At 42.3% G+C, this 21050-nt stretch overlaps 1 pseudogene; it reads right to left on the bottom strand.

The window, feature by feature from the left end:
- Positions 1-21050, bottom strand: part of LOC149228755 (calcium-transporting ATPase 5, plasma membrane-type-like) — a 396645-nt pseudogene that overhangs the window by 314125 nt on the left and 61470 nt on the right.

Raw genomic sequence — 21050 nt, 5'->3', positions numbered from 1 at the left:
ATATCCCTAATGAAAATTAACAGTAAATATGCAAAGCAAACATAGCAAAAACACCATAAAACAGTTACAAACAATTAGATCACAAATTGGCACCAAAACTGCGTTGTTGAGCTATTTTTATTAATGAAAATGGGTGAACAATAAGGTGTTGGAATGAGTGCACCTGGGCTTGCTCAAGGCAAGCTAGCAAAGCCCCAAATGACAAATAAGACATCCTCCTCTGATCTGTTGCTTTGCTGCTCAAGCTCTGCACTGAAGATGCCTAGAAATACGTTGTTGGATGAATGGATCAGCTGCTAGGGCCCTGTTTGGTGCTCAGAAAATTCAAGGAAATTAAACCCAACCTCTCCACCAAATACCCAAAAATACCATGAAGGAATTGGCCTTTACTTGACTTCAAAAATTCGGCCCTATTTCCCCTCAATGGCTCAACTATTGGGTAATTCGACCCACCTGCAATTTCTGCTGCAAACGATCTCCAAAATGGCTACAATGCTCCTCAAAATGTCCCCCAGGCCTTCACTCAAAGTTTCATCCCAACCCCCAACTCACTCCTCCATCTCCCGGAATGCTCCCACAAAAGACTACGCAGCCCTTGCACAGTTGTAGCTGCCTCTCTCCTAGAAATTCGATCCTCCTGTTGGTAGTGCGAAAATGGCAAGGTGAAACTCCTTCCTTGGGTTGGCACTCGAAGTCCACCAAAGCAAGGGCTGAGATCTCCGCTCAAAAACACTCATGTGCTAAACAACACTTGCATGCTTGGGTTCAGCTCAAGCGTGCTCTTGTCTTAGATGTTGATTTGGGGTAGCATCAGATGTGCTCTAGCAACGAAATTTGGTGGAGAGATTGAGGCACATGATATCTCCAATACCCAGAAAGGGTTTGGGCAGATTCTAAATAGTTCGGGAGATATTAAAATAATTAATATTTTTAATGGAGTCCCTAAGTCTAAACTTAGGGAAAATAAAATATTAATGTGGATTAATATGAAACTGTGTTAGAATGGTCCAAAAGACATGGATAAAGCCAGATCTAATCTTAGTCGTTGTTTAGGGACTTAATCTAGACCGTTGATATGTCAACAGGAAAATTCTAAGAGGAGGCTTGGGGGTCACTTGGAGTGGACACCAGATGATCAGTCATTCTATTCTCCAGAGCGAGCTTTGCTAAGAGAGAAAGAATCAGTGATTGGAGTTGCAGCTGAGGGGCATTGAGTACAGAGAGATAGAGAGGCGGAGATAGTGTCGGGAGAGCAACACAGGAGCTAAAGAGAGTGACACAGTAGCAGCCAGGGCTCACGCAGGGCCACGCAAAGGCAGTCGGGAGTTGCGCAGTGCTTCAGAGAGGCCAGCGTTGCTGACGCAGAGGGCCAAAAGGCTAACGCAGGGCCTCCTGAGGCTGACGCAAGCCCATTCAGGGTGACGCAAGGCCAGCGCTGGGCAGAGAGAGGCTGACGCGGTCTAGAAATGCAAACGCTGGGGTTTCTAGGGCAGATTGGAGCTAAGGAGCTGTCGGAGGGTTTATCCGGGGTTTCAGCCGAGTCATTTGTCTCATACTGAGAGGTACTACTGCCAAGGAAATTCTCTGTTGGGTAAGCCAGATTTGGCACCCAGATTGTACTCAGAATTGCTTAATAAGAAAACCCTCAGATAGTTGCACCGGTTTTCCCGCATTGGGTTTTTCCAGGGACATTAGTCCAAAAATAACTGTGTCATTTGGTGTGATTGTTTCTGTTTCCTTCAATTGTTGATCTGTAATATGTTGAGCATGCACGAGTGTTTATTTTTAGTATTTACATTGTAAATAACTTGTTAAGTAACGGAACAAGTAGGTAGGAATAAATCAGTAAAGTGCATGGAGGGTTTCTAACTGGTAGACTTAGAAACTTAAACATGGTATCAGAGCATGATTGCAGATTACAGGAGGCTGAGGACATCAGCCGAGCGGAGCAATAGCAGTAGAAAACAGTTGTATCGAAGTGACAGAAGTTGTTTCTAGCAGAGCAGCAACAAGGGAAGGGTGACACAGTGTCTACGTCATCAAGTGTGAGTCGGGAAGAGGCGGCACAGAGGATAAGGAAGGCAAAGGGAGCCTCATGCAGAGCCACGCAGAAGCTGGGAGGGCTGACGCAGTTGGCTGAGGAGGCCAAGTTGCTGATGTCAGGATTACGCAGAGCCTAGGAGCTCTCACCTTCAGGTTGTTGGGATTTAGAAGGCTGTGGGAATATTGCAAAGTGGAGTTGGTGAGGTACTGTAGTCAGAACAGTACCTGACAGAGCAAGGCTAAGAGGAGGGAGTTGCTACCGAGGGTTTCTAGCTGAGGAACCCGGATCAGTAGTGCGTTGCACAAGACGATTAGAGTAGGGGGCATCTCGACAGCGGCAGAAGGATTTCCAGGAGGGAAATCAGGACTCAGAAGGAGTCCAGAAGAGAACTTCCAGGTGGGAAGTAGAGACTCGGAGGAGTCGAACAGAGAACTTCCAGGAGGGAAGTAGAAGAGCATAATGGCACTACACGAAGTAAGAGACCAAGATAGACTGGACGGAGCATGCACACACACCACTTGAGCAGAAGTGGGGATACATCGAGCTGTATTCAGGCGATGAGGGGCAGGATCCTCGAGGTACCCAGCGCTTGGATTAGACCTTGCTATGGGAGACCCGAAGAGGAGTAGCAGGACTGGTTAAGTCAGGTAGAGATGGATGCAGATGAAGTGGCAGTGAGAGCTATAGTGCAAGAGTCCCGAGATAGCGCGAGGCTAGTAGGCTGCAGCAGTGCGAGAAGCACAAAAGTGTTGCACCCGTGCAGGATGGCACAGAGAGGTGTGCAACGGTGCTAGATGCAGGGAGTTGTTGCAGCAGCGCAGAGGTCAAAGAGGGAGCACTTATCTGCGGAAAAGGGAGCTTCAACATCAGGAAGGTCTCTAGCCCAACAGGGAGGTCAAAGTTGGGAGATTAGTTAATTACTTCTCAGTAACTGAGTTGCAGTGCAGCAGTGGGCAGCACGATGCAACATGATGAGAGGAGGTGCAGTGCGGATGCAGTGCTCAGAGAAAGGACCAGCAGCAGCACAAATGCAGACGAAGTTGTTGTACAGATGCAGCAGTGGCATTGGCAGAACCATGGGCAGCAGTACAGGATACAGCAGTGCAGAGGATGGTGGGAAACAGGCCTAACATCAGGACAGGGACCGATGCCGGATGATTAGGGTGATACTCAATGAGGAGTATTACTAGAGCACACTCCTCGCTAAGAGGGAGTGTTGATTTGGGGTAGCATCGGATGTGCTCTAGCCACGAAATTTGGTGGAGAGGTTGGGGCACATGAGATATCCAATACCCAGAAAGGGTTTGGGCAGATTCTAAACAGTTCAGGAGATATTAAAATAATTAATATTTTTAATGGAGTCCCTAAGTCTAAACTTAGGGAAAATAAAATATTAATGTCGATTAATATGAAACTGTGTTAGAATGGTCCAAAAGACATGGATCAAGCCAGATCTAATCTTAGCTGTTGATTAGAGACTTAATCTTGTCCGTTGATATGTCAACAGGAAAAGTATAAGAGGAGGCTTGAGGGTCACTTGGAGTGGACACCAAATGATCAATCATTCTATTCTCTAGAGCGGGGTTTGCTAAGAGAGATAAAATCAGTGATCAGAGTTGCAGCTGAGGGGCATTGAGTACAGAGAGACAAAGAGGCAGAGAGAGTGCCAGGAGAGCAGCGCAGGAGCCAGAGAGAGTAACGCAGTAGCAATCAGGGCTCACGCAGAGGAAGACAGGAATTACGTAGTGCTTCAGAGAGGCCAGCGTTGCTGACGCAGAGGGCCAGAAGACTGACGCAGGGCCTCCTAAAGCTGACGCAGGCCCATTCAAGGTGACGCAGGGCCAGCGCTGGGCAGAGAGAGGCTGACGTAGTCCAAAAAGGCAGACGCTGGGGTTTCTAGGGCAAATTGGAGCTGAGGAGTTGCCGGAGGGTTTATCCGGGGTTTCAACCGGGACATTTGTCTCAGACTGAGAGGTACTACTGCCAAGGAAATTCTCTGTTGGGTAAGCCAGATTTGGCACCCAGATTGTACTCTGAAATTGCTTAATAAGAAAACCCTCAGATAGCTGCACCAGTTTTCCCGCATTGGGTTTTTCGGGGACATTGGTCCAAAAATAACGGTGTCATTTGGTGTGATTGTTTCTGTTTCCTTCAGTTGTTGATTTTTAATATGTTGAGCATGCACTAGTGTTTATTTTCAGTGTTTACATTGTAAATAACTTGTTAAGTAACAAAACAAGTAGGTAGGAATAAATCAGTAAAGTGCATGGAGGGTTTCTAACTGGTAGACTTAGAAACTTCAACATTAGATAATTTTTTAAATGATAGATGAATGAGCAAAATGAGTGTCCCTTCCTCCTTTTGTCAAGCTACCTCCAAAATTGCACATGTGGGCCCACATCAAACTCCTCACACCAATTCCGCTCCAATGAGAGCGTACTTCCCATGTGGGCCGAAATTATCTTGTGGTGGCCCCCACACTCCACCAAAGCCACAATTTTTCCTCTAGCTCTAATGTTTGAGTGCCTCTTAAGCCAAAAGTCAAAAGTGGGTCCTCTAAGCCCACTTTTCCTAAGTACGTCTGTACAATAAACCAAACATGAGAAAATTGACATTTACTTAGCAAAATACCAAGTAGGAATATCACCTTGGCCATCTCTCCTAGAAACAACTTATGTTCCACAAATTTGGATTATACCTAATTATAAAGCATAGGGTTGGTCAATATCAACCATACCTATGACATATGATGAATTTTCATGATCATATGGAATGGGGAAGAAAACAAATTTAATTTTCCTCTCATACTCATATAAACTAGAAAAGGTATGAAAAGATAAATTAAAATACTATATAAGCGCCAAAGTTTGATCTAGCTCTCCTACAAATCCACACTATTGGGCCACTTGGTCCTATCATCTTGAGCACCTCTACAATTATCTCTTGCATTTGGGTTGGCTTTTTCGTTGCAAGCTTGTTGTCCTATCCTAGGGTCTCTCCACTGGTTTACATTAGGGGAATTATGAGGTTAAAAATGGGCACGAAAATGAAAAATATACTAACAAAATCAACTTTAAAAGAACCGATAGGATTCAAGTTGAATTGAGGCTTCTGTGATCCATAATATTTGAAAGAATAACTTCGGCAAAAATCACATGTAGATAGACATTTGTCGACGCGTTTCGAACCAACTTGTCCTGACGATGAACCACACTAGTTGGTTCGAAACGCGTCGACAAATGTCTGTCTACATGTGATTTTCGCCGAAGTTATTCTTTCAAGGATTCAAGTTGATTATGTCATCCCCAAGGGTAAATATTTTTGGAGGGAAAAGAGAAAAACTACTTTTAATTGTATTTTTGACTTATCTCCTTATAGGTTTACTCAAATTTCACATGTCAGCACTTACTCTATATACTTTTGAATAGACCTACACCAAGAAAATTCGAAAATAAATGAAAAAACGTGTATTTTCAATTTTTCTCGGTGTGGGTCTACACAAAAGTATGAAGAGTAGGTACTCGTTGAATGTAAAATCTAATTCTGCATCCAACGAATTCCCACACTTGAAATTTGAGAAAATCGATAAGGAGATAAGTCAAAAAACAATTAAAAAAAGTAGTTTTCTTTCTTTTCTTTCTAAATTCACAACTCTTATTTTATTATTTTTACTACTATTTTATTATTTTCCTTAGGAGGTTCATGTTAGACCTCAAAATTCCCCTAATGGTCCACTCTCACAACTTGGATGATTCAACTATAGGGAGGTTTCAAGTTTCAACTCAACGAGGGCAAGAGAGGTATCACCTTTCTAATTGCACTTTGGATCACCATACAACTGTTTAATGGTTCCTTATTTTATATGTAGATCTAGGGTGTTATTTCATTGTATTGGAGGTCAAGAACAAGTTCGTTTTGCAAGAATGTGTAGGTGTGCAAGTTCATTTAATGGAGTCGCACTCTCTTGGAGACCTTTCACATCTACCATCTTCATCTTCAGTACCTTCAACAACGTTTTTCTAGGTGAGTTACTTCTTTTTTATTTCCATTTTTATCCTCAACAGTAAAGTTCATTAGCTCACCAAAGGAGATTTGTAAATTAACCCTTAGTTTTATTTCCCTTGTTAATTTGTTGTTATATTATATTTGTTGTTGAACCCTAATTGATCTACAATGCTAAATAGCATAAAAAAACCTAATTAAATTAGTCCTTGCTCCTCATCTTTCGTCCTCATTCTTAAAGTTTCTAGGTTTTACCCTAAAACCAAGTGGTAACTCCATTCTCTCCTTCCCTATGGTAGCATAGTATCTCACTCTAATAGTGATGCTACAAATAGATTTAAGTCTTAGCAACTCTGAGTTTGAGAACTTGATTTTTGGTAGTAGACAATAGTTTGAAGGTGTGGCTAGCTTTAGTATGCTTTGGGTCATCTCATTTGAGGGGGATGATGTAGGAGAAAACAATGAGCTCCAACTTATTATTTTGTTTACTTCTATGTTAAATGCACTTTATATTAATGTTAGTGTGACATGTGACCAAATGAGAGTTATTTGAGGATAAGCTAGTTAAACCACCATCACAGTATAAGGGTGCTACATATGATGTAATGAGGGATGCTTAACTTGAGGGAATGGTATGTGTATGTGGATAGCCTATCTCAAGCTCCCTTTGATGTATTTGTTGCAACATTAATATATTGATACATTGGTTATCCTCTCCAACATAATAGTATCAATTATGTTATGTATGCACCTAAGTAAAATTCTACAGGGAAATCCAAATAATAGCACAACAAAGCTAATAAAAAGTGGAAAGTAATTGGAAAAGGGTTACAAAGAGAACATTTTAGATAATAAAACTACAAGGAATAAATATCATAACATGTAATAGATAAGCAAGCTTTCATAGCTAATCTCTAAAACCATCCTTGAAACCAACCTCTACAGAATGAGGTTAATTATGCAAGACTTCATTAGAAGGATTGGAAATGGTCATATCAAAAGTCCTTTGACTATAAGAGAAATGAGATTTATGATAAGACCCTCCCGAGATTTTCTTGTACATGGACTTAATAAAAATGGGTAGTTCAAATTCATGAATCCATGAAGCCAAGTGGATCCGAAGATTTCAAGGCATCAAGAAAGTACATGTCCTTCAAAACTAATGTTTGAATTGTCGATCCTTCATAAAAGTTTAGAAGTTAAGGACACACTGTATCATATACATTTTATACATGGCAGTTGCATATTTTGTCACAAGAAATGGTCAAACACATTTTGTGGGGTTGCTAGTAGCCCAAATTTCTAGGAGTAGGTTGTGGTTAAATACCATGCACTAATCATTGGCCCCTACATTGCAAGGGGATTATTTTGGAGATATACAGATGGTCAGGTAGGCAAGAAGGGGATTGATATGGGATACTATAAGATTGGAAGCTATTTCTTTCTTACGCAAAATCCCTGCCAAACTACATTTCACTAGCAGGAAGTACTTGGGTTTATATTTGACTTAACAATTCAACTTGCTACTAGGATAAGGAATTATACAAAAGATATTACCTCTATGTTGGATCCACAGAAGACATGCTTACCCTCCTTGCTTATATATAGGGAGGGAAAATTCTCATGCCATTAACTTGCTAGACAATGTCGAATGTATGATGTATTTCTTTCAGGTACCATTTCTCTCTCTCTCTCTCTCTCTCTCTCTCTCTCTCTATATATATATATATATATATATATATAAGCTGTATGTATGTGTGTGTGCTTATATATTATTATGGCTTTTCCCCTTTTAGGAAATAATGGAGAGAATAACAACAAACTAGTTGAAAGGATTGACACTAGTTTCTTCAAAAGAGGACGTGGTGGAGAAAGAGAGATTGGGGAACAATCTCTCAAATGATTTCAATTCCCACTCAAGTGTAACACTTGTACATAGTCTGATGCATTTAATGCTTCATGAAAAAATCCAACTTAAGGCACTCTGAAGTATAGACATGTTTGGAGCTCATGTGATAGCCAAACTAGACTGAATAATATTCAGTCATCCCAAACAACCATAGAAATAGAAAGAAAAACCATTAATTTTTATGGAAGCGATGAAGTAAATGAAGGGTTGCATGTGCTTGCCTCAGCACATTTAGAAGTGACATTATATCCATCATATATAACTGATGGTTTGGCAAGTGAGGAAGAAGAAGTAGCCCATGACATGAAGGTACGTAGTGTACTAAGTGCCACGATAACTTCCTTTATCTTTAAGTTGAACAGTGTCAATGGAGATAGTGCTCTTTGTGCCATAGTAAGGGCCAGTAAATTGTCATCATCAACATTTGAGTATCATAAAATTACAGATGCAATCCTGGAATACTAGTTCGATTACCTGGACTATCATCATTAGTTTATATTTTTTACACAGCATCATCCTACGAGCATAAAATAACATATACACACTTCTCTATATTATTTTTATAGTAGAAATTTTATGTCTCACATGGTGTTGATATCAGTTTTTAGTAGCAACTTTATGTGTCATGAGGTAATAATGCATACTGTAGAGTAACATAGACATCCGCTTCTCTTGATTTGTCATCTAGTAGCAATTCAAGGTGTTGCATGTTCTTGTAGGATGCAATCCATTGCACAAACCCACTTCTTTTAATTATTTCTTGTAGAAATTAGATATATTATGAGACTTTACAGTATGAGCACAAGTGTTGAATGTACTAGTTTTATACATTTCTCATATTCAAATTTTGCTCTAACGCATCTATATATAAAGAAAATGCATGTCCATGAAAATCAAGGAAGTTAAATAGATATTGTTATTGAAACAACTTACTCCTTTTGAAGTCATCCCAGTTATCAAAGAAATTGCAGCACAAAGCATTAAAATAATGAGGGTTGTATCTTGAACAGTTTCCCATACAAATACCTACAAAGCATCAACGCTTGTCAATGTAATTTCTAGGTATGGAGGTTACTTCACCTGCCAAAAACTAGAAAAGGATATTTGTTCCAAATTTTAAATTTGTCAAGCAATATCAAAAGTTATCGATCATAACTTAAATTTTCTCACAAGTACTTACAAGAAAACTCTTTTGATTCTTTCTTGGATAGCTATTCTCCCCAAAGTATTTCTTCCGCAAGAGTATCTCATTGCTATCTCCACTTAAACCTTCTTCTATATTTGTTTGCAGTGATTTTGCAACACATGAAACCTGTCAAATAAGGAGATTTTAAATGAAACAAATGTCAAAATAAACTAGTACTTGAATATTGCTCAAAGGTAACAAAATGCATAGCCAACTTTCACCTACAAATTGTTGCTTGTCCATTTTTTATAATCATCATACATACATGACAGTAATACTAAGAAAATTCAAGCATTACAATAAGAACAATCTATTAGGATATTCACATAATCTAGAAAACGACATTTACAACGAAGTAGGAGCATAGATGAAGCTCGTAGCATTTGTGACATAAGATGATGTCCTTTTATACATACATTTCAAGTAATTAAATTTAAAACTTTGCATTGAATGGAAAAGTCCAATGCAACAATGTTGTCCTGTTGAAGTTTCTAAGTTTACTTAGTTTAGAAACCCTTCATGCACTTTATCTGATTTATTCCTACCTACTTGTTATTTTTCCTTAACAAGTTATTTACAAAGTAAATACTGAAAATAAACACCAATCCATGCTCAACATATTATAGATCAGCAACTAAAAGAAACAAGAACAAACACACCACATGACACCATTATTTTTGGACCAATGTCCTCGAAAAAACCCAATGCAGGAAAACCGATGCAGCTATCTAAGGGTTTTCTTATTAAGCAATATCAAACTCTAATCTAGGCGCCGAAACTTGCCTACCCAACAGAGAATTTCCTTAGCAGCTATGCCTCACATTTTGAGAGAAATCTCCTCGCTGAAACCCCAGAAAATCCTTCAGGCAGTTCCTCAGCACAAAACTGCTCTGCAACCCCAGCGTCTTCCCAATTTGGACTGCGTCAACCTCTCCTAGCCCAACGTTGGCCCTGCATCAAAATTCCTTGGCCTGCGTCAACTCTGAGAGCCTCTGAGTCAACTACACTGGCCCTTCTGGTGCTCTACGCAGCACTTGGCTGCCTCTGCGTGGCCCTGCGTGAGCCCTTACTGGCTCTGCGTCACTCTCCTTGGCTGTTGTGCTGCTCTCCCGCACAATCTCTGCCTTCTCTATTTCTCTGTACTCAATGCCCCTCAGCTGCTCTCCCGATCACTGATTATACCTCTCTTAGGAAACCCTGCTCTAGAGAATAGAATGACTGATCACTCTGGTGTGTTCTCCAAGTGACCCTCAAGCCTCCTCTTATACTTTTCCTGTTGACATATCAACGACCGAGATTAAGTTCCTAATCAACGACTAAGATTATATCTGGCTTGATCCAGGTCTTTTGGACCACTCTAACACAGATTCATATTAATACACATTAATATTTTATTTTCCCTAAGTTTAGACTTGGGGACTCCATTAAAAATATTAATTATTTTAATATCTCCTTATCTGTTTAGAATCTGCCCAAACCCTTTCTGGGTATTGGAGATCTCATGTGCCCCAACCTCTCCACCAAGTTTTGTGGCTAGAGCACATCCGATGCTACCCCAAATCAACACTTCCTCTTAGCGAGGATTGTGCTCTAGCAATACTCCTCACTGATTATTACTCTGATCATCCGGCATCGGTACCTGTGCTGATGCTAGGCCTTCCTGCCCAACATCCTCTGCACTGCTGCATCCTGTACTGCTGCCCATGGTTTTGCCACTACCACTATTGCATCTATACGATAGCTCCCTCTGCATCTGTGCTACTACTGGTCCTTTCTCCCTGCACCACATCCGCACTGCACCTCCTCTCATCATGTTGCATTATGCCGCCCACTGCTGCACTGCAACTCAATCACTGAGAAGTAAGTAAATGATCTCCCAACTGACCTCCATGTTGGGCTAGAGACACCTACTGATGCTGAAGCTCCCTCTGTCACTGACAAGTGCTCCCTCTCTGACCTCTGTACTGCTGCAACAACTCCCTCCATCTCGCATCGTTGCACACCTCTCTATGCCTTCCTGCACCGGTGCAACACTCCTGTGCCTCTCGCACTGCTGCAACCTGCTAGCTCTGTGATGTCTCGAGACTCCTGCACTGTAGCTCTATCTGTCACGCCATCCGCATCCGTCTCTACCCACTCAGGGAGTCCTGCTACTCCTCGATGGGGCTCCCGTAGCAAGGTCTAATCCAAGAGGCTAGGTACCTCAAGGATCCTGCCCCTCATCTCCTGTAGTCTACCTGACTACAGCTCGATGTCTCCCCACTTCCGCTCAAGTGGCATGTGTGCACTCATGGCACAGTCATCGTCTATCAAAACTTCCTTCTTTGCCCATGCTAGCATTGCCTTAGTCTCGAAAGACTCTCCCTTACTCTTCTTCCTTGGGCACTGGGTCGCATAATGACCCATCTCCCCACAGTGGAAGCACTTGATCTTGGAGAGATGTTTCTTCTTCCGCTTCTCTTTCTTTCCCTCAGATGCTAGGGCCACATCCTCCTCCTCCTGCTTGACCTTGATCCCTTTGCTGCTGCTACTTGTCTTCGACTGCCGTCTAATCTCTTCCTGGCGAAGAGCTGCCCACATCTCGTCCCAAGGTGGAAGAGTCCCTCTGCCTAGGATACTCTGGACAAACACTTCCCAATCTTCTGAGACAGCATTCAGAGTTGTCCTCACCATAAGCTCCTGATTTGGAATCGCTCATATAGCAGTCAACTGGTCTCAGATCTAATTCAGTCCTCCGAGGAAGGTGTCAATCAATTGGCCCTTCTTCATCTGATACGACCTCATCTGGTTCTCGAGCAGCATTCTTCTCTGCACAGAAGTATGTTGGTACAGGCTCTTAAGAGCCTCCCACATCTCAACTGTCTTTTCCTTCTTGGCTATATGTGGTACCACATGATCCTTGACCCCGTCAAGGATAATGCAATTGGCCCTCGCCATCACCTCTTCGTACTTATTGTTATCTTTGGGGTCGACTGAGATAGCTATAACCTTCAAGGCGAAGTTCTTGACACGATTCTTGTCAAGCATTGATAAGATTGTGGCCTTCCAGACTGTGAAGTTTCATGCTCCGCCCAGTCAATTCTGGTCTCTTACCCCATGTAGTGCTATGATGCTCCTCTACTTCCCTCCTGGAAGTTCTCTGTTTGACTCCTCTGAGTCTCTACTTCCCGTCTGGAAGTTCTCTTCTGGACTCCCTCTGAGTCCTAATTTCCCTCCTGGAAATCCTTCTGCCGCTTGTCAAGATGCCCCCTACTCTGATCGTCTTGTGCAATTACACTGCTGATCCAAGTTCCTCGACTAGAAACCCTCAGTAACAACTCCTCTGGCCCTGCTCTGTCAGGTATTGTTCTGAATATAATACCTCACCAGGTCCACTCTGCAATATTTCTGCAGCCTTCTAGACTCCAGGAACTGCTTCTCTGTGAACTGTGTCAGCCCCTCTCTGCCTCACGCTGGCTCTGTGTCACCCCAGATGGGTCTGTGTCAGCCCTGGGATGCCCTGTGTCAGCCCTCTACCCCTCTACGTCAACAACGCTGGCCTCTCTGAGGCTCTGTGCAGCTCCTGGCTTCTTCTGTGTGGCTCTGGCTAGCTCTGTGTCACACTTCTTGGCTTCTGTGCTACTAGAAACAGCATTTGTCACCTCGGGACAGCTGTTTTCTACTGCTATTGCTCCGCTCGGCTGATCTCTTTTAGTCCTCCTGTGATCTGCAATCATGCTCTAATACCATGTTGAAGTTTCTAATTTTACTTAGTTTAGAAACCCTTCATGCACTTTATCTGATTTATTCCTACCTACTTGTTATTCCTTAACAAGTTATTTACAAAGTAAATACTGAAAATAAACACCAGTGCATGCTCAACATATTACAGATCAGCAACTAAAAGAAATAACAACACACACACCACATGACGCCATTATTTTTGGACCAATGTCCCCGAAAAAAACCCAATGCGAGAAAACCGGTTCAACTATCTGAGGGTTTTCTTATTAAGCAATATCAGAGTACAATCTGGGTGTCGAAATTGGCCTACCCAATGGAGAATTTCCTTAGTAGCTATGCCTCACAGTTTGAGAGAAATCTCGTGGTTGAAACCCCAAAAAATCCTTCCGGCAGTTCCTCAGCACAAAACTGCTTTGCAACCCCAGCGTCTGCCCAATATGGACTGTGTCAACCTCTCCTAGCCCAGCGTTGGCCCTACGTCAGCCTTCCTTGGCCTGTATCAGCCCCAGGAGGCCCTGCGTCAGCTCTGGGAGCCTTTGCGTCAACTACGCTAGCCCCTCTGGTGCTCTACGCAGCACTTAGCTACCTCTGCGTGGCCCTGCGTCACTCTCCTTGGCTATTGCGCTGCTATCCCGGCACAATCTTTGCCTTCTCTACTTCTTTGTACTCAATGCCCCTCGGTTGCTCTCCCGATCACTAATTCTACCTCTCTTAGCAAACCCCGCTCTAGAGAATAGAATGACTGATCACTCTGGTGTGTTCTCTAAGTGACCCTCAAGCCTCCTCTTATACTTTTCTTGATGACATATCAACAGCCGAGATTAAGTCCCTAATCAATGGCTAAGATTAGATCTGGCTTGATCCATGTCTTTTGGACCACTCTAACACAGATTCATATTAATACACATTAATATTTTATTTTCCCTAACTTTAGACTTAGGGACTCCATTAAAAATATTAATTATTTTGCTATCCCCTGATCTGTTTAAAATCTGCCCAAACCGTTTCTGGGTATTGGAGATCTCATGTGCCCCAACCTCTCCACCAAATTTCATGGCTAGAGAAAATCCGATGCTACCCCAAATCAACATGTCCATGTTGCATCCTAAATTTTGATTCAATATCCTCATTCTATTCTAGTTTTTTTTATTAATATGTATTCATATAACAAATTATATCCTCATTCAAATCAAACTTTAAATAAATATCTATTTAATAAAATTCTCTTACAACCTATGGCATTTCAACTTTTCTATCTCTCCAATCTGTTAAATGAATTCATTGAATTATAGAATCCTAGCCCATGTAAAACATACGACCCTATCCTTCCCCAACAATGGTGGCCATCTTGGTCCCCTTACCACCCCTCCCTCTAACTTCGTCCCATCATTGGGTCTCATCATATCATGTCAGGCTCTGTAATATCCCCATTTTTGGTTTCCTTTATGATGCAGTTAGGGTGGATTTCTAGGGTTGTGTCAGCCACATCAAAAAATTTAGTGAGAAAACTAAGATATTCCTAGGGGGTATCTTACACCAGTGTTCTTCAAAACATAGATTAATTGTTTCCCTTTCGATTGATGTTGATACACTAACTGGTTAATGTATGTGACATTCCTTTTTCTAGTTTCCCTTGTGGTGTGGTCAGGAAGGAAGTAATACCCCCAATTTCCTAAGTATTAAGGAGACTCGCCAATTTTGATTAATTTTTGGCGTTAGCAACCATTTTGGAGGTTCAACTTAGGATAAGGGGAAAATTAAAGTTTTGGTGGATGTGGGGACCACTCACAAGGAATACGCACCCCCCTTGAGGAGCACACACTTAGGGAATAGAGAGAAATTGGAGGGAAATTTGGGCTTTGGGCCCCACCAAAGGAAATTGAGGCAGCAAGTTTAAATAGAAGCTGAGGGCCATTGTTTGGGAATTTTATCAATTTCACATCTGAACGTAACTGTTTGCTTCAGTTGTTCAGCTAGGTGAACAAGTGTTGCTTAGCACAAGAGATTTTCGGGTAGAAATCTCAACTCTTACTTCAGTGGACCTAGAGTGCCACCCTAGGGGAGTCAATTGTCAATTTGGGAGCCATTCCAGGAAAGGGATTAGAAGGTTTTTCTCACTATTGCGCAGTATAGGCACGTTGGAGGAGAAATTTGTGCCACTCGTGGAATTCATCTGAGAGCAACTCCCTTGCTGGGAGTTTTGGAGTTGACTTGGTGCATGTGAAAATTCTATCACCGCAACGACTGATTTATTTTACCTACTTATTTTCCAATAAGTTATTTACGAAAACCCTTCAGTAAACATTAAAATAAATTTTGCTGCAGACATCACACCATAATACAGAAACAAATACATGCATAAGAAAACACATCAACACATATATTTTGGACAATTGTCCCCGGAAAAACCCAATGTGGGAAAATCGATGCAGCAGAGGAGGATTTTTATTAACCATCTATTCTTGAGTACAACTGGGTGCCAAACTAGCTTACCCAACAGAGATAAAATCTCCAGCACCCTCCCCCAGCCTCGGCGTTAGACTTGCTGGCCTCTGCGTAGCTCCCAGACCCTCTGCGTCAGCTCCTGCCTCTTTGCGTCAGCACTTGGCCTCTCTCTGTCACCCATGCAGGCCCTCCAGTCACTGTGCAGTCCTGCTGCCTCTCTAATCTCTGCGCTGATCTTCTGGTGTTGTTCTTACCTCTGTGTTTCGTACTCGCTACCTCTTGCTGCAATCCAGACCACTAGTTCGAATTTCTCAACAAACCCCACTCCAGAAATCGAACTAACTAGTCTCCCTCAGTGTGTTCTCCAACTGACCCTCAAGCCTCTTCTTATACTTTTCCTGTTGGTCCTTCAATGGCCGAGATTACATCTCTAATCAACGGCTAAAATTAGATTTGGCTTGATCCATGTCTTTTGGAACCTTCTAACCCAATTTTATATTAATACCCATTAATATTTTATTTTTCCTAAGTTTAGACTTAGGAACTCCAATAAAAATATTAATTATTTTAATATCTCCCAAACCGGGTAGAATTTGCCCAAACCATTTCTAGGTCTTGGAGATCTCATGTGCTTTAGCCTCTCCACCAATTTTCAAGGCTAGGGCACAGTTGATGCTACCCCAAATCAACACTCCCTCTTAGCGATGAATGTGCTTTAGTAATACTCCACACTGAGCATCACTCTGATTATACAGCACCGGTACCTGTGTTGATGATAGGCCTCCCCACCCAACATCCTCTACACTGTTGCATCTTGTACTGTTGCCCATGGCTCTGCTACTACCATTGCTGCATCCGTACAGCAGCTCCCTCTGCATCTGTGCTGTTGTTGGTCCTTTCTCCCAACACTGCAACTCCCTCTGCATTCGTGTTGTTGTTGGTCCTTCTTCCCAACACTGGATCTGCACTGCAACCTCTTCTCATCATGCTGCATTGTGCTACTACTCACTGCTACTGCACTGCAACATCATACCCATTTCTGCTACTGAAATGGATTCTTTATCATCCCCATCTTCTCCCTAAAATAATCAAACTTTGTTCTTCCAAGGGCCTTGGTAAGGATGTCTACCACCTATTCTCTTGTAGGAGTGTAGCTCAACTGTACAGCTCCTCGTTGGACACAGTCTTTGACAAAGTGACACCGAATATCAATATGCTTTGACAGATCGTGAAAGACTAGATTCTCAAAGAGCTTGATGCAACTCTGATTATCACACATGATCCTGGTCGCCTCAATCTTTCTTCTGAATAGGTTCACAAGAAATTTTCTAAACCATATGGCCTCGCACGAAGTTGTGCTTGCAGCCATATATTATGCCTCAGCTGAGCTCAAAGCTACAGATTTTTGTTTCCTACTGCACCAGGAGGTCATTCCTGATCTAATGTTGAAACAATACCCAGAGGTAATTTTCCGATTCCACTGAACTTCCAGCCCAATCTACATCAGTAAATCCACTCAATCTGATATCCTTACTCCTAGTGTACAAGAATCCATAATCAACTGTTCCTTGTATATATCTGAGAACATGTTTGGCTGCTACCCAGTGCGCCCTCTTTGGTTCCACCATGAACTCACTGAGGGTGTTGACAGTGTTAGCACTTGAAATTTCACCTCAGGCTGAGAAAGGCAAACCTCAAGGCAACATCAAACCATTTAGCCTCGTAGCTAGCCCTACGGGGCAGGAGAAGGCTCTCTCCCGTCAATCTCGGTAGATCTTCAATTGAATGAGATGACCAACTAGGTAACACTGATATTAGGCTAGTAAACTGATTTAAAAGGTTGATTTGGGGTTTTTTGGGTTTTTGGTGGCAAATTGAGGAATTGCAATTTTGGGTGCGGGGATTTGACACAGTTTCTGCAGGGGGTTCTTTGGGGCGAGATAGGAGACCGTATTGATGCTTTTGATTGAGGTGGATGGTCAGGAATGAAAGGTGAAGAGCTAAAGAGAGCAAACAATAACTTTGAATTCTCTTTAGACAGTAGAAAACATTGAAATTAAACAAACTTAAAAGCAGAGCATGGCAAGCATGAATTCTTACTTTAACACTTCATTTGTTTAATGTGCAGAAGTAAAAGAAAGGAAATGAGTCACATAAAAAGCTTACAACTACATTGAGAAACACACCATCAACACATGAGTCAACAAGAATCCCAAAGATGACTGCAAAACCCTGGTCTTCCTTAGCCAAAAATTGCAGAGATACAGTGAAAATATACAATGATAGCTTCTCCCTCAAGAGTCCAACCATGAAAATGAGCAAGAAAGTACATAATATAGATGATCTAACCTCTTTCCCTGCCTCCATGGGTCGAGCTCACTATCCTAGGAGCTGTTTCAACAACTTCTAAACTAGACACTAGAAAATAGGCAGTCAAAACAACTTGCCTCTATAAACTTGGAAACCAGTTCATACATTCAATTTTTACCCTTTACATAAATGAATCTTCTAGAAGTGTTAAACAAGAGTAAAAGTATCTAAAAAGTGTCACAATTACATCCAAGAGGACCATCATTAACCTCAAAAAGTCAAAAAGAGTCAAATCTGCGTTTTCTGGGCTGAACAAGTCAATTCTGGCAAAATCTGCTCAACGGGTCGCGCACCCCTGCTCAACGGGTCGCGCACATTGGGAGCTCTGTTTGAGGCACTTGCAGGTGTCAGAATTGGGTGCAGGATAGCTCGTTGGAAAGGTCTGTGAGTCTAATTTCCAACCCAACTAGAATTTTTGGATTTGGAGGTCATTTGCCCTGTCAAAACTTAATTCTCCCAAGACTGGTTTCTGCAACTCAAAAAAGGGGCAGAAAGTCAAATTTTGCATGTATTTTGACCTTTTGGAGGCCCAAAACTCCATAAAAACTCAAGTCCATCCATAGGCATATGTAACTTTGCATGACAAATCTAGAAATGCTGAGTTTTTGCAAAAAGGAGCTGCCATGACAAAGGGTCTCACCGGGGGTGAGACCCGTTGAGGAGCCAAAACCTGTAAATTTCCAAAAAATGCCAAAATTACCCAAAATTCTCAAATTTTTTTGGGATTTGTGCTGTGGCTGAGCTAGTGAGTGCCATGATCTTTGAGGGATGCCTCAGCCAAGATACGGAGTGGATTGGTCTTCTTCCTCCGCCTAAGAGCCTCGGACAACCTCCTTTGGAACATTTTCATTTTGGCCTTGCATACATGCATCCTTGCCCAATAGTGATTCTTCATGTTTCTCAGCAGCTTTTTCTCTTGGTTGGCCTTAGCCAACAGCCTCTCCAAGTGGGCATTCTCCTGAATGAGCATAGACTCTCGGTCAGCAGGCAATGGATCACCGGGTCTTCTACGGTTCAAGACTCGGTCGCTACGAATCCTCCATAGCTCATCAAGTGCTTTCTCCTCCTCCAATTGTTTGTTCCGCTGCTCCAGGTAAGTGATAGTCCATTGGGCACCCTCAAGTCTCCTCTGCAAAACATCATTTTCAGCCCTGAGATGCTGAATGATCTCCTTCGCCTCTTGGCTAGGAGAACTGGCCTCAAGATCAATCACCGGACCCTCATGAATCATGGGCTCTTTGCCCCTCTGTAGTACCTGTGCTGGTGAAGAAAGCGAGGCCCCTTCCACCTGATGTGGAGATAATACTCGCCTAGTTGCTGCAAATAAGGCCCTCGGGCCTTTCTGATATGTGAGCTGAGGTGAAGAAACAACATGTCTAGTGACCGGAATATCAGGCTGCTGAGACGGTCCACCCTCCTCATGAATGACCTCGGGATGTGGCTGGGGTGGTGCTGTGAAAAACTCACGGGAGATGAACTCCTCCCATGAGATGCCCTGCTGAGTCAACTGATGTGAGACTATGAGCTGAATCAAACCATAATGACATAAGCTCCTGTACTGCTAGGCCGGGGTCTTCTTCTGCAACATGGGCACCATCCTCTGAATGTTATGAAAGAAGAAGACCGGGATGTTCATCATCCTCACTCGGGTGAAATGCATCAAAAGGCGAATGTGATATGAGTACACCTATGAAAATCTGCCCTCACAGGTAAAATAGTGCATAATAAGCCTCATGATGGGAGCATACTCGCTCCGGAGAAATTTGAATGGAAAAACACCCGCCAAATGTCTTATGAATGGTGGCCGGACATAAGGCTCAAAGTGAACAAAATCTAGCAACCTGCGCTTAGGCCACACCTCACCCACATTCGGTATCCCTGTAGCATGTGAGATCACCTCGGGTGTCAATGTAAAATCTACCCCTGCTATATTGACATGTCCATCATGCAAATGTAAAACAAAGAGGCGGGCCAACTCTCTGTGATGTTGAATCCGGGAGATCCTCTCACAAAACTGATAACAAGACATGTACTGAAAACAAGTCACTGCCATGGGACAAGCCTGTAATTCTGCCAAAGAGGTGGGCTCCTCTCGCTTATGATGTCCACCCTTACCACCCCTACGAGGCCTCCTCTGTACCTCAACCTCTGTAGATGATGAATGGTCATCACTTTGCTCATAAGTTTCGGTTTCTGACATGGTTTAGGAGCAAAGTGGACAAACTGAACTGCTGTCTCTGCCTGCAAAAAGTGCTGAACTCTATGCTGTTTCAAGGGGAAAAAGACATGAGGGAAATGTTAGGGGAGGGATCTTTTAACAAGGAATGGGAATATATAAATATTACAGGGAATTTTTAAGGGAAATTTTGCAAATCATTATGCATATAGGAACACATATTTGTAATTGGGAAATTATTTGCAAATATCATTACATATGGGAAAAAACATGTATGAAAGTGAACATGGGAATATGCATACATGTATTAATAGGGGAAATAGGGAAACCATACACAAAACCTGCTGATATATTCATCAACATTTTCTTTTGTTTTCACATGAATTTTTCCTTTGTTTACACATGTATATGGTAGAGGGAAATTAGGGTTTTGTATGCTTTGGGAAAGGGGTAGGGTTTACATTTTTAGTCATTAGGGATGGGGAAAGATTTGCATTTCATTTGTAAAATAATATGGGAAAGGAGATGAACATATAAGGGTGAGTGAAAGGGAAAGGAGGGAAACAAACCAAAGGGAAAAATAGCTTGAAACAACATAAACCCTAGCACAGTTTGCTCATTAACATTGCAGCCATATAATGTCTTTTCACTTGCATGATTTGATCATTCAAACATTTTCAAGACATCCACCATTCATAACCAACAAGATTTTTTAAGATTAGACCACCTACCTCGAACAAATTTGTGGCTTGGAGAAAGATTGGGTAATTTTGTTTGAAGTTTGCAGCAAAACAGTTCAACGGGTCGCGCAGGCCGCCCAACGGGTCGCGCCCCTCCCAACGGGTCGCGCACGTTGCTTTTCTGAACTGCGGAAGAGCTCTCAACGGGTCGCGCACCTGGTTCGACGGGTCGCGCCCCTCTCTGCTACCCGAAATTGCTCCTCTTTCACTCCTTTCTCTCAATCACTCTCTCTATCTCTCTTGCAAGCGTTAGAATGCACAATGAGAGTGAAAGGAGGGAATTTGGGCTTTTATAAGTCTCATTTGAAAAAATTTCATTTACAAACCCACTTTCTAATGTTTTTTCTTTTGACACTTTATAACACTGATTTTTGGTTTCCTTTATCCTGAATTTGACTCATTGAGTGCTTTGACTTGATTCTTTTTGCAGGTAGATCATCTGAGGGACTTTGGCA

This window comes from Pinus tabuliformis, chromosome J, assembly GCF_031772625.1.
Source record: "Pinus tabuliformis cultivar Carrire ecotype Pingquan chromosome J, CPIR1, whole genome shotgun sequence".
In the NCBI taxonomy this organism is placed as follows: Eukaryota; Viridiplantae; Streptophyta; class Pinopsida; order Pinales; family Pinaceae; genus Pinus; species Pinus tabuliformis.
Note: the sequence above shows the minus strand (reverse complement) of the source record. Positions and strands in the feature narration are given on the sequence as shown.